This window comes from Euprymna scolopes, chromosome 28 (assembly GCF_053919585.1).
Source record: "Euprymna scolopes isolate OS-2025 chromosome 28, ASM5391958v1, whole genome shotgun sequence".
Lineage (NCBI taxonomy): Eukaryota > Metazoa > Mollusca > Cephalopoda > Sepiida > Sepiolidae > Euprymna > Euprymna scolopes.
This window is the reverse complement of record NC_136509.1, coordinates 92176503-92193245: the sequence shown is the minus strand read 5'-3', so window position 1 is coordinate 92193245 and position 16743 is coordinate 92176503. Positions and strand designations below refer to the sequence as shown.

The following is a 16743-nucleotide window of genomic DNA, read 5'->3' as shown; positions in this document are numbered from 1 at the left end:
TTAATTTTGTTTTTCCTCTTCTTCTCCTCTGATCTTATTTATATTTATGTCTCGGCAGTAGAGTGAAAAGTATATCTTATTTTTCTTTTATTAATATTATTGGAATTTTTCCCTTGTACACATTTTTATGAATTATTCCATGGATTTCTGCCTTTGGATTATTTTGGACCATCTTCCAATTACGGGATTTCCTTGGATTTTACTTGTGCAAATGGAAATTCAATTAACTTTCTTGAAATTATATATTTGGATTTTACTGTCACTGGATTATTTATCTCCCACCAGACTATCCATTCACGTGTAATCACCCTTTTCTTCACCATATTTCCCTCTGCTTCACTTTTTTGTTATCAAGTAGGATCTTTGACTTACTTGTTTCATCAAATACTTTTGCATGCAAAATCCGATCATGCATTTTGCTAATTCCGACCCTCTGATGAGAAGGAAAGTATTTCTTCGAAACTCCGCGGATTAAAGACTATCCACTTATAAAGTATTTCCTTTTCAGATTAAATATGTTTTTAACTCTTTTTCAAAGTGTTTTTTAACATGTTTTATTAAATGTTCGCTTATATATATATATATATATTATATATATATATTATATATTAGTCCTCTCGCGAAAGAGCAGAACACAAAATGTTTTTAAATAATAATAGAATAACAAAGACTTTCGCTGGCGAGGACTACTATTGACCGTAACCAGTTATACAGTCGTTTTAAAATTTTCATCTCTATTTTTCTCGTTATGTACTGAATATTTCTTAATGAAATCTATATGAAATATGTTCCTTATTAAATTTTAAAGATTTTCTATTCTGAAAGAAGTTTAAAAAATTTAATGTAAAGAAGTTATTTTAAAGTTTTGTTAAAAAAAATTCAGATTTTCTCATTATTCAGACATGTATTACAAAAAGGGAGTTGCAAAAAAAATGAGTTGTGGTGTGAGGAGAAATACAAAATGAAACAGAATATTCAGACCTGTAATAATACAAAGAGGGGGGGTGCAAAAATGAGTTGTGGTGTGAGGAGAATACAAACTGAAATAGAGAGAAGGAGAGTTTAAAAATATAATCTTAAAAAATAAGATACAAGTTAGAAAAGCATTTTATCCAAGGCATGAAAATTGTTAAACAAAATGTTTTTACTATAGGCTTTAAAAATAAAGGTACAAGATTCAATTTGAAATTTATTTATCTTCAAAGTGCACTTTTATAAATTTTACAAAGTAAGGTATAAAAATTTAATTTAAATCGAATAAAAAAAAATTACCTTGGATTTATTTTATGCATTGTACTGTTGCACTTTTTAAAAAAAATAAATCATTAAAAATTTTATATCTATATCATTAATTGCTAGATGAAAGATAATGTTTTTAAAGTGCACCAAAATGTACATTACATAAAATAAATCCAAGGTAATTTTTTTGATTAAATCGAAATTAAATTTTTATACCTTACTTTGTAAAATTTATAAAAGTGCACTTTGAAGATAAATAAATTTCAAATTGAATCTTGTACCTTTATTTTTTAAGCCTATAATAAAAACATTCTGTTTAACAATTTTCATGCCTTGGATGAGATGCTTTTATAACTTGTGTATATATATATATATATATATATATATATATATATATATATACATCAGCTAGAATTGAAACCAAAACATACAACTTTTCACCCTCATTCCTTAGCCTCTGAGCCATGCCCATATATTTATATAAATTCACCTGTAATACCTTTTTTAAAAGATGGAATTTCCCAATTGCCGAAGACAAAATTCAACCAAGCAAGGACACCCGGACTGTCTACAGAGTTCTATAATTATATAGATTCATCAAAAGCAATGCCAATAAAGATAATACCAACTTTGGGATTTGTTTTGTCATTTTAGCTAGACATACAACTGCTCCTCATATTACAAATTAGTGCTAACACTACCTTCTCTATAATTTTTGATGAAGGCTGTACATTCGTACTTGAATAATTCCGCAGGACTAAGTGATTAACGATTATTTCAGTTCATAAAATAGATTGGTTTTGTTTTGGGCTGACATCATCAATATAAGCAATGTTAATTCCACTTAATGCTTACCAACGACGATCAGCCCAAGAGATTAAAACATTATTCAATATGATATATATTAATCTTTCGTCGCATTCAACACAAACTTATCTTGTCGGATTTCAAGCTGAGAAATCAAATTTTTTATATAGTTAACGTAAACACCTTTTCTGACTGGTTGAAGTCTAGATATTTCACAAACTCACTCTTCAGTCGATAAACTGTTTCTACATATCATTCTATACTAGCCTGGGTGCCCAGCGTTGTCCGAGTGTTTGGACGCGTGTGTTGAGCAAAAAAAAAAAAAAAAAAAAAAAAAAAAAAAAAAAAAAAAAAAAATGGCAGGCACGCTTGAACCTGTACAACAAAGGAGGTAAAGGGCGTGAAAAAAAAAAAGTGAATTCTTTGTTGTTGCATCCATTGTCAAACCGGAAGTGGCAAAGGTTTAAATTAAGGCTAGTCAATCAAAAAGAATGGATGACTTTCGAAAGTATTGGCAAAAAAAAGCGAACCCCTCCTTGTAGAAAAGTGCCCAGTTGAGTGAAGGAATTAATGTTTTTGGCTAATTTTTCGATATTTGTCGCCTGAAGGGTCGAGCTTCAAAACAATAATCGATCTTGTAAAAATCTGTCATCTCTATCAAAAGTTTTAGGCAGGCATACAAACATACATACATTTAAACAGACAGGTGAGATTTATATTATAGATGAATCTTGTCTAATCTCTTGCTTTCCTTGGCCGACCAAGCTTTCTGCGATTGAAGACAACCATGCTTTTGCACAACAGTTTATTCAGGAGAATTGGCAATGACATGCTCAACTACAACATATTTTAAAAAGTATTTGTCCAGTCAAAATGACTGTTAATATTAAATAATCGCCTAAAAATAAAAATTAGCAAGAGATCTCATATTTTAGCTTGATGAATATAATTGGAGTAGTCTACCTGATGTACAAAAAGTAAAAAATTTTTTAATTGGTCAGAAGTATTGAAAGCGATTAATTCAATATTACAGCAAATGATTAGCACAGGGTTAGAACCATGTAAAAACTAAGTTATGCAAGAGGAGTGAGGGTCATGTACAGAGGTAACATTCCAAAGTTCAAGGGCCACAATGCGTCTAGTGCGACCTTGAATTGTTTGGATGTATGAAAGCTGATCACAACTTTCCAGTTTGTTTCACAGTATAACAAATCAATCTGAGAAGAAAAAAAAAACATTCCAATGCAATAATATTGACATTGCTACCACCCTCCAAGCGTTAGAAAAGGAAATAAGAAAAAAAAAAGAGGAAATAAGTTCATCAGTTGTTCACAAGGAACACAAAAGAAAACTGAAATAGGATTGTTAATCAAGGTGTGGCAATGATTTGGGGACAAAAGAGGTCAATATATTTAGAGTTGGCTTATGGGCAGTTTCAGGAGTGGCATGACAATGAGTTTTGTAACAATTTACAGTCTTTAGTTTGCGACAGTTCAGGAAAACCTCCAGTTTAGACAAGTTAGAGAAATCAGAATCAAAGCCAGATGAGAGTAGATCAGGCTGCGAAAATCACATTGTCTTTTTTTTTTTAGCTAAAGTACCCGTCGTTCACTGTGTTCAAAAACAGTCTACAGAAAATGGACACTGATTTATGAAAGTATGATAGGTTATGAAAAGGAAGGGTTGTAAAGAGATGCTTCGAATTTGGGGGTATCAAAACCAAAGAAAAATATGATGAAAGTAAAAATAAAATAGATAAACCCCAGAATTTATTATACCATACCTGTTCACACTGAAACACTTATCACAATATTCTGTGGATCTATATTAAAAAACCTTGTTAAACTTTGTGACATATTTACATTCTATGGAGGTCAGGCGCGAACGAACACCCCATGATTTTATTATACCATATTTCTTCAAACTGAAACATGATTATCAAAGTATACTTACGCAGATAGATATGAAAAGTTTTTATTAAAGTTTTTGCCTATTTCCATTCTATCTGACCCCACAATTTTATTATACCATCTCTATTTAAGTTAAAACATACTTATCTAAGTATTATGTACATCTATATCAAAAACACTTGTAAACGTTTTTTTTTAAATTTTAAAATTTTTTATTTCCATACTTTGTGGACCAGGCGCGTACGCAGACCCGACAATTTTAATAAATCATCATTATACCAGATCAAACATACCCATTCCTGTGTCTTGATACATCTTCTATCATTATATGTGATCAGTTTTCTATAATAGTCAACCGTATAGGAGCTTATTTGTAACCAGACACACACAGACGTTCAGCTTTATATTATATTAGCAGAAGTACCCGTCGTTGACTGGGTTCAAAAACAGCCTACAGAAAATAGACTGTGATTGATGAAAGTATGATAGGTTATGAAAAAGAGGGGGTTGTAAACATAGGTTTTGATACTCAAAAATTTTAACCTAAGCAAAATATGATGAAAGTAAAGATAATTTTCGCAAAAATATATTTTTTATATCAACTTTGTTTCCATTCGTAGCCAAGAGTGACCAACAAAATGAGGTTTCCTTACAAAGAGAAAATGTTATATATATAATAATATAAATATACAAGAAATAAATGTTACCATAGTCAATAAAAGTTACTTTTATGGTAGAAAAGTTCATTGGTTTGTATTTTTAAGTAGTTTGTAAAATTTTTTTTTTTTTTTAATTCAAGAACCGGTTAAAAAAAAAATCAAAAAGGCAGTGACTTTGAAATGGAGAGCCCCGTTTTCAATTTGAAGGAGGGGCACCTGAGCATTCTGTGTTAACAATTTAAGAGAGTTCCGTCAACAAATATTTATAAACATATTTTAATGTTTTCCATCGTTTTGTGCTTGAGGAATATTCGGTTATGGCATGTGTAGCTTTTATATAAAAATTCATTTAAGTAGTTATCGCCTCAAATTTCGTTTTAATTTCGGTTCGCTGAAATTATTTCAAGTAAAGAGCATTAAAAACTTTCAAAAAAAAAACATGAACTGAACTTTTATTGACTATGGTAACATTTATTTCTTGTATATTTATTTTTTCAGGTAGTGGTTTGTTGGCTTTTCTGCTAAACACTCTTACTAAATAATATCGATGAAAGATCAAAAAACAAAGAAACAAAAATTGTTTTGAAAAGTAATGGGATATTAAAAAAAGTAAACACGCAATTACTTGAGTTTTTTAAAGCAAAGAATCAATATAAATATGAATAAGAAGAAAATGGCGCCCTTTTCAAGCAGAACAGCTTTGTTTCAGTTTTAAACGGTGTAGTATGGCACCGTCGGATTCAGGGTTGTACTATTGTAATGTAAAGAACACGCAGAAAGGGTTGTAATCAACTGAATTCCTTCTAGTACACTAACAAAAAAAAGCTTAAACAGATATATAAGTAAAAATAAAAAGGTTATGTAAATGTTTTTAAAAAGACACGTAATCACGTGAGCAGGATTTTTTCCTTCTTTTGACACGATAACAAGTAACATTCTTATTCTTTATTATTTATCTATTTTCGAAAGAGTGCCACGTACCATGCAAGTGGAGAAGGAAAAAAAAACAGAGTTATGCAAAATTTGTGTTGAAAATTGTCTAAAGTTCCGACTTTTTTTTTTTGATTTTCACTTTAATAAGAACGTGAATTTATGAGGTGAATTTATTCGACACAATATGATTCAACTAAAAAAAAATAAATAAAAGTTAATGTGAATTAAGTTTAAAGTTAAGGTGTTATTGTGGACTCTCACCCCTTTAAAAAAACCTTGTTAAACTTTGTGACATATTTACATTCTATGGAGGTCAGGCGCAAATGAACACCCCATAATTTTATTATACCATATTTCTTCAAACTGAAACATAATTATCAAAGTATACTTACGCAAATAGACATGAAAAATCTTTGTTAAAGTTTGTGCCATATTTCCATGGAGTACATGTGCGAACGCAGACCCCCACAATTTTATTATACCATCCCTATTTAAGTTGAAACATACTTATCAAAGTATTCTTATGTACATCTATATCAAAAACACTTGTAAACGTTTTCTTTTTCCATACTTTGGGGGCCAGGCGCAAACGCAGACCCCAAAATTTTTATGAACCACCGTTCTACCAGATCAAACATACCCATTCCTGATCCTCGATACATCTATCATTATATGTAATCAGTTTTTTAAAATAGTCAACCATATAGGAGCCTATTCGTGACCAAACACACACACACAGACGTTCAGCTTTATGTTACAGATATATAATAACAATGAGCATTTTGAGCTACTGAAACCGACTTTTGAACTGAAAACAACAACTTTGGTTTCTTATTTTTTCACCTCGCTTTTGTTTTGTTGGCTTTTGTTAAAAATGTCTTTTTGTTCTATAAAATGTCTTTAATGGCAGTCAAATTCAATAGGCATGGAGGCCAGTAAGCGTACTTTTGATTGTCTAGAAAGATTTTAAAGAAAAAGCGAAATAGAAAGCATTATAAACGTTGAAAGTAAGAGAGTTAAGTAGAGAATTTCATTATAATGCGTTTGATATAAATTGGATTGTTTTTGGAGACACGTCGCAGCATAGACAAAGCAAAAACAATGATCAATAAACAAATATACAACGAATAAATTTTACTGAAGGCAAGAGAAGTTACTCTTCTACCTACCCGGATAAATTTCTGGCATTTTAACTTATTTTAAAAGCATTTATTTACTTCGAAACAAGTAGTGTCAAGTCTTAAATGAGAACAAAGAAAAAAGAAAAAAAAAAGGCTAACATTAGATGGTCATCTGGAGTCCGGATAGTTTCAACAATCGAAAACCTTTATTGGGTGGGTTTCTACTAGTATCTTGTGTAATTTTCGATTTTTGAACAATTCCCAAAATGACCGTCTAATAACAGCCATAAAGGATTGCTCCTTGTTATGTATGGTCGCGGTTACAATATTCACTCTGGGTTGGTTAAACAGACTCTTCCCAACATATTCACTAAATCCTGAATACTGGCTGACCAGACAATGATATGAGGCTGGTTCTGTTATGTTATGTCGTCATGTCTTAGAACTTTTTATATACTGTCTAGATGGTAATATCTATGATTTGCAAATGCACGTTGCGTCTACATTTATTTTAATCCACTTATCGGGAGCTACTTTTCCTTAACACCTTGTGGAACAAAGCTTAACTGGCTTGAAGCCAAAGTTAAGTGCATCATTTCCTTCCCCTATGGCATGATGTTTGACCTTGTTAAATTTTACGCACCTGTGTGAACTCATTCACTTAACTTTTTAATCGCTAAATTTAAACGTCTTTCACTTCCTTTGTCGCCGTAGAGCAGTGGTTAAGATGTTAGGTTTTCTGCCTTCGCGTCACAGGTTCGAACCTGCTTCTTTTTTCCTCCACACACACCTCCAATCACCCGGGTAATGCCAAGCACCCTCGCTAGTATATAAAGGACAGAAATCTGTTTAAATCTATGTATGTATGTATTTTTGTATGTCTCGCAAAAACTTTCACCAGAAACGACGGATTTAGACAAGTCCAGTATCATTTTGAAGCTCGACTCTTCGGAAAACAAATATTGAAAAATTGGCTAAAAACATTAATTTCTTCACCCTCAACTGGTGACTTTTCTACTGAGAGGGGTAGCAAAAAATCGTTCCTTCTTGACAATTTAGCCAAACACGCATGCGCAAAAAACATTCTTTCTTGAATTAGTTTAAATATTTTTAAAAAACACCTACTTTTGCTCACGCGATCATAGCTCAGTCGGTTAAGTAGCAGCACCATTATCTTAAGATTGCATGTTCAAGCCAAGATATCAGATTTTTATTTCAATTTTTAAAGTTTTAATATTGAAACAGGGTTATTTATGCCATTTTTTTTTGCGCCCCCCCCCCCTCACGTTCGCTGGTTTTTGTTTTTTCGCTTTTTTTTAAAGAAGTTTTAACATCGTTCGCTTATTCTTTATTTTGCTGGTTTCGTTGTTTTTGTTTTTTTTTATATGTAATATTTAAACAGGGTTATTACGTTCGCTTATTCTTTATTTTCCATTTTGTTTTATTTCCCACACCTCATCACACCCGGGCAATGCCGGGTACCCCTGCTAGTTCTAAAAAAAGTTTATAAACTTCAAATTCCACTAACTGAAAGTAATAAGACGAATTTTGAAATAATTAAACTTACAAGTTTCAAAAGTTTAAACTTATGCATATCTATTGTTAGTTGAAAGTTATTTGTTATTATATGTCTTATTTGCGATTTGTCGCTAAACTATACTACACTTTTGCATATATAATTTTTTTTTAAATTCTAATCTGCCACCCAGGAGATATTTTTATACTTATATATAAAAAAAAAAAAAAAAAAAAAAAAAGAATATTTTTAGAATTTAGCTTGAGAGATCAGTTTAACATAAATTTAACGTAAAATAATCACCCACTTTAGACGATATATTCTTTTTAGGACATGTAACAAAATAAGTTTACGTAATGTGCTGCCCACCCATGCTAGAAATTCCTTAAAGTCATTTTAGAAGATGTTTTTTTTCTTTTATAACGTTTATATAATTGGTAAAAACTGAACAAGAAATGGAAAATAAAAATATCAGAAAAAATGTCCTAAGGAATTTTTTTTTTTTTTTTTTTTTTTTTAAAATGTTAAGAATTTAAAAATAAAAAGAATGAGAAAGAAAGGGTGGGCGAGAGAAGGAGAGAAAAAAGGTGGGTGAGAGAAGGAGGAAGAGAAAGAGGGCAGAGCGCAAAGGGGAGAGGATATTAAATATTATATTTCGGTTGACTGGTAGGTATCAAGTCCCCACACAATTAACGCTACTTCTAAATTATTTCACCGTAACGAATCTGTAAGAGGCACTCTCAAGGGTAGGATCCTGGCGTTATTTATTTTTTTTTTTTTTTAAATATCAAATTCTATTTTAAAATTAAGTTTAAGAAATTCTTTTTTAAATTCAGTAAAAAATATTGTTGCAACGTTTTTTGATTAATCATGTTCCCAAGTTAAGATTTGATCATCCTATATCGGTAGATGAAATTATGTAATCTATAGGTACCTCCAACGCATGACATACATTTACCCCCCCCCCCCGGGTTTGTATTACAATCCACATAGGTACGAAAAAGTAGTCAAAAATAAAAAAAATATTATCAAAGGCAAAATAAGTTACTTTTCTACTTATCTGAAAAAGTTTTTAAGGGTTTTACTCACTTTGAAATGTTTATTCGGTTCGAAAAACATATAGGGTTTATTAGGCATGGCCAAAAAGTGCAAGAAAAACCAAGTTGTTTTTTTATTAAAATCTATTAAAATCCATTATTCTTGAGCAACTTATTTTTCCCCTGAATTTTATCATATGAAAAGCAGAATATGAAACTTTTCCTATTTTTAATAGAATTTTAAATTTTCCAAAACCACAACATTCACAGTCATTTTTGTCTTGATCGCTAAAACATTAAAAATTTTTAAAAACGTTTTTGAACCAAATATATTTTTTTTGTCTAAGTAATATTTAGGATGATTTGCTAAAAGAACATGTAAAAATATAAGTATCTGAATTTCAAATAATTCTAACATTTATATCAATCTATTGATTTGTGTAGCGAAAAAAAAAAAAAATATATAAACTTAATGACAGTTTAAAATTAAGTACAGAGGCCTGGAGTGGACTAAAACTATATTTAGCCATGTATTTTTAACGTTTGATTTGACGATTAAGTGAAGGGTTTAATTCTTTTTTCATAAGCGATATATATTTGTTGCCTACATAATCCTTGAAGTTAAGCAACAATGAGGCTGGCCAGTACCAAATGAGTGACCATTTTGGGAATGCTCAGCGTCGTATGTGTTGAAAACAACTCCTGCATCTAGTATCACAGTTGCCCCACCATCTTCTATTACATAAATCTCATCTGTCTGTTTAAATGTATGTATGTATGTCTGCCTAAAACTTTCGACAGAGGCGAGATCAGTATCCTTTTGAAGCTCGACCCTTCGGACAACAAATATTGAAAATTTGGCCAAAAACATTAATTCCTTCACCCTCAACTTGGCACTTTTCTACAAGGAGGGTCGATTTTTTCGCTGACATTTTTTGCAAGTCATTCAAACCTTGCGTAAACGACATCGCATAAAACCCGTTATTTCAACAGCCCGTGACATCGCAACCGCAGTAGGCACATCGATCAGATCATTTGTCTTTTTCCTCTAGTGCATTATGGGTTTGAGCCTGCTTACAATAGTTTTTTTTTTTTTTTTTTTTTTTAATTTTTTGCTCAACCAACACCCTTACACACACCTCTACTTTCTTTTCCGCCTTTGCGTACCAGGTTCAAGCCTGCCAGCCTACAATTTTTTTTTTTTTTTTTTTTTTTTTTACACCTACAAACACACGGGCATCTCCACCAGTCTATGATATAAATCTCACCTGTCTGTATGTACCTATGCATGTTTGTATGTCTGCCTGAAACTTTTGACGGAGGCGACGGATTTTCACAAGATCGGTATCGTTTTGAAGCTTGACCCTTCGAATGACAAATATTGAAACCTCAACTGAGCACTTTTCTACAAGGAGGAGTCGCTTTTTTTCGCCGATATTTTCGAAAGTCATCTCCTCTTTTCAATTGACTAGCCTTACTTTAAACCTTCACCACCTCCGGTTTGGCGATGAACGCAACGGAAAAAACGTCACATTTCTTTTCATTTTCTTTTCCTCCTTTGCGGTAAGGGTTAGAGCCTGCATGCCTACTACCACTTTTTTTTTTTTTTGCTCAACACACACCTCCAAACACCCGGACAATGCTAGGCACCCAGGCTAGTAGGTGAACAAACAAGAAATTGCCGAAAGAAATTATTGCATTTTTAGCAAAATATGCAGTTATTTATTGATTTTTTCCTTTTTTGGTATCAATTCTTCAAAGCATTTCTTATTTAATGGTATATTAGAAATATTGGGTTCACTAAAAGAAAATTATTAATTTATTTTTCAAAGATTTAAAAGATTTTCACAAAAATAATCAAAATATAATTTTTTTTTTTTTTGCTAATCTGAAAGATAATAATTAACATATTCAATGAATTTCACACTTCAAAACACAAAAGATGAAAAATAAAACATTCAAAATTCGGATTTTCAACCTTAAAATCTGATACGTGAGCATTTTTATTTTTTTTTATCTACAATCCTAACCCTCCCCACAATAGAATATATTTTGCTTAGTTTCGGCTGATTATCTTAAACATATTTGTACCTACAAATAAAGAAGGGGGTTTGTAGGCAATATATATATATATACACACACATCAATTATGAAAAAGAAAAAGTACACCGTTATAAAGTTCATTCTTTACTTAATAATCGGTGAAAATTTTGTATCGATTAGATAATTACTTAATTTTTGGTAGATTTTTAAAGAGAGATGCCATCAAAAATGCTTACTCTTCGTTTTGGCCATGCCTAATGTTTATCGATATATGTGAACAAGACAAATGGCGGCGCGCTAACTGTTGAATACATGAAGTTTGGAAAATGAATTGAAACTAAAAAAAAAAAAAAGAATACAAAATACAGTTACAAAACCTATCTAATATATAACTTTTCTGTTTCTGTTGCGCTGTTTTACAATTTGTCCTTGTTCGGAGGGAGACAACTCTTTTACTAAGAAATTCATTCATTTTTTTCGTCTCATAATTTAGGACGCTAATAATGCTGTAAGTTTTTACGAGCGGTTTACAAAAACATACTTTTCTGTTTTTCATTCTTGTTTTTAGACCGGGGGGGGGGGTCAATTGCAGAATTTGTATAGCTTAACAGGTGATTCTGTAGTTTAACCATTTTTTCTATAAGTAATGCTCCGACATTAACTGAGCAGAAGAACCGTTTAATATTTCACAAACCTTCTGTTTACAGGGTGTGTGTGGGAAGATAGAGAGAGAGAGTCAAAATGTTTTGATTTTTTTTTATACGAAAATAATGAAAATACGAGATTAAAATCGTGTTTTCATAATCAATGCCTTAAAACAACGTTCCTTTGTAGTGATCATTTCGAAAGCGTAAACATACCTAACAAAAATCAACTAATGATCAGCTTTTCATGCAATTTTTTATACTTATTCCTTTATAAATTAACATATTTCAAAAGCAGTTTTTGTTAAAATATAAGAGGAATTTTTTTGCGGGGAATGTGTACCCTGTGTAAATAGTGTTTTTATTCAATGATTGCTCCCTGAAAACATATATATATATATATATATATATATTTTTTTTTAAATCGCACGTGTATTTATTTCATTTTTCTTACTTTTTGTTTTATTTCTTTAGGCAAATTTGATTCATACTTTTATTTCGTGTTTGTTTTTATTTATTTTTATTCGTTTTATTTTATTTTTTATCATATTTTTTCAACTAAACTTAAAAATTTTTTTGTTAAATCATTTTTTCATACAGATTCAAATAATGCTTTTGCCCCCCTCCCTTTTTTTTGTTGATCTCAAACAGTACATTCAAAAAGTTTTCATAAACCAAAGAAAACTTTTTGCGCATGTGCTTTCAGAGAGCAATCATTAAATAAAAACACTGTTTAAGCAGGGTCCACGTTACCCGTAAAGTACCGATTTTTTTTTTTTTTTTTTTTTTTTTTGTGATGTCACCCCCTCTCATATTTCATGTTTCGGAAACAAAATAAAATAAATTTAGGTTGATAAAAATTTCAACATTTTATAAAGTTGAATTTAAATTTTAAAAATATTTATTTTTTATATAAAACCTATTATGTATTTTATTTGAAGTTGTAAATAAAAAAAATGGACAATATTGATTTCATGCCCAATAAAATGTTACTGTGACATTTATTGAGTGGCTTTCTACCACCATTTTGTTTGTAAGAGATTCTACAGAAATAAGCAATAACCAATATTAGACGGGTTCTCCGCCCACGGATTTATTTTAACCAATCAAATTGCATGTTATAACTAACTGCCGAGAATGTTCTCAGCGCCAAATTCCTTTTCAGATAAGAATCCAAAAAGACGTAGAATTTTCACTCGAATCGAGGCAGCAAAAATACTCTGCTGCTTCGAGACGTTTTAAATGCCCAAATGTGGAACGGAACTTTATTACAATTACCAAAGACCATTAAGTAGGGCAAATTTATATTTGCAAAGTATTCTAAAATAAATAAAAAGAAATCAGATATTTCATAAAGTATATTCTTTTATAAAAACAAATTTAAAACATGAAAAAATATTTTATTTCATGCAAAAATAATGACATGCGAATATTTTATCTGGCAGTTTGCTGCCGACTTCAAGTCACCTCTTCCTCTACATTACTTTTTTGTGTTTGAACTCATTTTAAAAACGTTTATTTACTTTAAAAAATAATGTCAATAGAAAAAGAAAAATGGCTGGTAAATATGAAGAATTACTCCACCTTCAAAAACTCCTTTAAAATTTCCACTTTTATAGGTTTTCGTGGGGCGGGGGCCGCTGAAAACGAAAATAACGTTTAAAATTACAGCAAACGAGTAGTTTCCAAGATATGAAAAAATGTTAATGACCAAAAAATGGGTGATCACTTTTCTATAATTTAACGTAAAATGGGCACCCATTTTATGGCCACATATTTAGTGGGGGCAACATACAATGAATACAATTTAACGTAAAATGAGCACCCACCATTTGAGGGGGGTGGTAATGTACAGTGGAGTAATTCTTCCTATTTACCAAATGGATGATAGACGGTCAACTGGAGTCTTGATAAAGAGACGTCTCCCCTGAACTTTCGTTTTTTCTTGCTCATATGCTTCTCATCCAAATTCGTAGCAGCAGGCCGATATTAGTGGACTTATATATATATATATATATATATATGGGTTATTCCAGCCCAATTCATCCAGCCCCGACACACCCCCTCTTGGATTTTTTTCATATTTACACCATACAAACTTTGGGTTAAAACTAAGAGAAATCTGCAATTTCAGCCCAGTTGGATTTCAGGAACATATTTTTTTTCACAGTTGGTTTCGGCCTGGAAATCAAAAATTGCTATCTCATGACGTAGAATTTTCGACCCCCGGCGTTTTACAAAATTTGCATTTTTGTTGCAAAAAATAAAGCTCTGGAGCTAAATATTCACACATATAAGGTTTTGAGGGCAAGGAATCCAAAAATCATGGTTAGAAAGATGGCAAATGAGAGGAAGTACCTTATTTTTACCATTTTAGGTGGTGCCGCAGCACTTTTTTAGAGCTTGTTTGGGGCGATATTTTATTGAGAAAAAAACATAACTGTGGTGCTTTGCCAGACTTCTCCTTTGGATTTTTAAAGTGACAATGGGTTGGAAATTACAAAAATCAAATAAAACCTTTCGGCATATTTGACATTTCCAGACACTAAAGCCTCAAAATTGGCATTTTTATAAAAATTTAAGGATTTTTTGGTGAATTTGGCAACAATCTAATCTTAAGTTATGATCAATATCTAGAGCTGAAAAAAGACTTGGATCGACCCATTATAGCCCATTTTCATAATATAATGTCAAATTACATCATATAAAAGGATATGGACCCCTACTTCACAGTCAAAATGGACAAAAAATACCCATACCCTCAGATTTGGCTGTAATTTGCTGTGCAGATAGACAATATAGAAACTAAGAAATCCTGAAAATTTGAGCATCTAATTCCAAGCGGTTTCCGATTTAGAGCATTTTTTGTTTTCGTTTTTGCTGCATAATGTGGCGCCCGGGATAAATTTTGTGATGTCATTTCTTTGAATATTTTCTGATTGAAAGATCCTATGGCTCTGAAAATTTGCACAGGTAAGTATTTTGACCCAAGGAATCCAAAAATGGCATCAGATTTGCTAAAAAGTGAATCCTTATAGAGATATTAAGGGTTTTTGGATTTTTTACCCACATGCCCCAAAATCCAATAAAAAAGGGTGTGGCTGATATGGTAATGCATTTTTTTTTTCATATATTTTTTCTAGACACAATAAATTACCGCTGGACCAAAAATGTTAAAAAGTTCTTGTTCCGTTCACTCACAGTTTCTGTTGAAAGTCAGGTCTATTTTCGATGATAATGAAAAATATTCCCTTCCCTATTAGATGTAATAATTAATTTAGACATTTGCTAAACTGACATCATACCTTAATTTTGGAATAAATTTGCAAGTAAGCCAGATACTAAAAAGTTCTGATAACAATTTCAACAATTTCACAGGCCTACAGTCTTCAAAATTAATTGATAAGGGTTGAAAACACCAAGTTATGATAAAAGTATGCTATTTTTTTAATAAGAAACTAGTAATAGGATGGTAAAAATCTTAAACTTTTAGTACTATCTCAATCCAACAATTTTTATTAGAAAACTTCTTCAGAAACATTTTAACCCTCAAAATACCACAGTATTTTGATCCAACTTTTAAAACTTTCGTCTATATCTTTCTGAAAATGCGATTTTTTGCTCAGATCTTCCAGCTTCCTGAATATTTTTAACCTATCATATAGTGTCAAAAAATCATAAATTTACAAAATAATTTTTTTCAGGGATGTCCTTGAGAGTAAAGTTGGTCTCGAAAAGAGGTGTCTGAATATTTCAATGTCTCTGAATATATAGTACGTGAAGCACGGCAACTGAAAAAGGATCGAGGTATTCTTTCATTGCCACAGAAAAAGAAGGGGAGAGGTCTCTCAAAAGAGGTTATCAATTCTGTCTTGGCTTTCTATGAGGACAATGAATTTTCACGGTTAATGCCTGGAGGGAAAGATTTTGTGAGCATTGGTAATAAAGTTCATGTCCAGAAACGGCTCCTATTATGCAATCTTAAGGAGCTTTATGTAGCTTACAAAGAAAGCTATCCTGAACACAAAATAGGTCTTTCAAAGTTCTGTGAGCTCCGTCCAAAATGGTGCGTCACCGTCTTGACATCAGGTTCTCATTCAGTTTGTGTTTGCACCCACCATCAAAATACCAAATTGCTTGTTGACTGCTTTGTTTCAACTGTCAAGACTCAGCTCAGAAGGAAAGCTGAAGAATCCAGAGATGAGAGTGCTGCTAATGTACCAACTGAAAATCCCAATTTTAATATCACTTACAAAGATTTGATGGCCTTGGTAGTTTGCGACACCAATAGTCTTGAATGTATGGTCCACCGTTGTCCTAAATGCCCAGGTTTCCCTGCTCTAGAGAAGTATATCAGAGATAAATTTACTGAATTGGAAATTGACAGTGAGATGTCATATAGTCAGTGGGAGAGTGTGGATAGGACAATGCTACGGACACAGATGGCTGATGTAGATTACTTCATAGAGATATTGGTATACAATGTTGATAATCTAACGACCCATTCCTTCACAGCAAAGAGCCAAGCGCAGTATCTAAAAAAGAGAAGAGAAGAAATAACTGAGACCGAATGTATACTTCTCTTGGACTTTGCGGAAAATTATCACTACGTGGTGCAAGATGAGATCCAGGGATATCACTGGAACAAAGACCAGTGTACCATACATCCAGTGGTAATTTATTACAAAGATAACAATGGTAAACTTCAACAGATCTCATTATGCATCATTTCAGATGACCTTGAGCATGACACCTGTTTTGTGCATGAACTGCAAAGAATGGTGATGTTGTACATCAAAGAGAAATTTCCCTGGATCAAGAGTGTAGAGTACTT

General features: G+C 31.8%; 1 protein-coding gene across 1 annotated transcript in view; it reads right to left on the bottom strand.

The window, feature by feature from the left end:
• The window catches only part of LOC145249732 (RNA-binding protein 4.1-like), a 49503-nt gene extending 35953 nt beyond the window's left edge, over nucleotides 1-13550 (bottom strand). The window contains exon 1 of the mRNA XM_080111634.1: nucleotides 13494-13550. The gene's annotated coding sequence lies outside the window, so the exon portion shown is untranslated. The remainder of the gene's footprint in view (nucleotides 1-13493) is intronic.
• Nucleotides 13551-16743: the final 3193 nt, after the last annotated feature.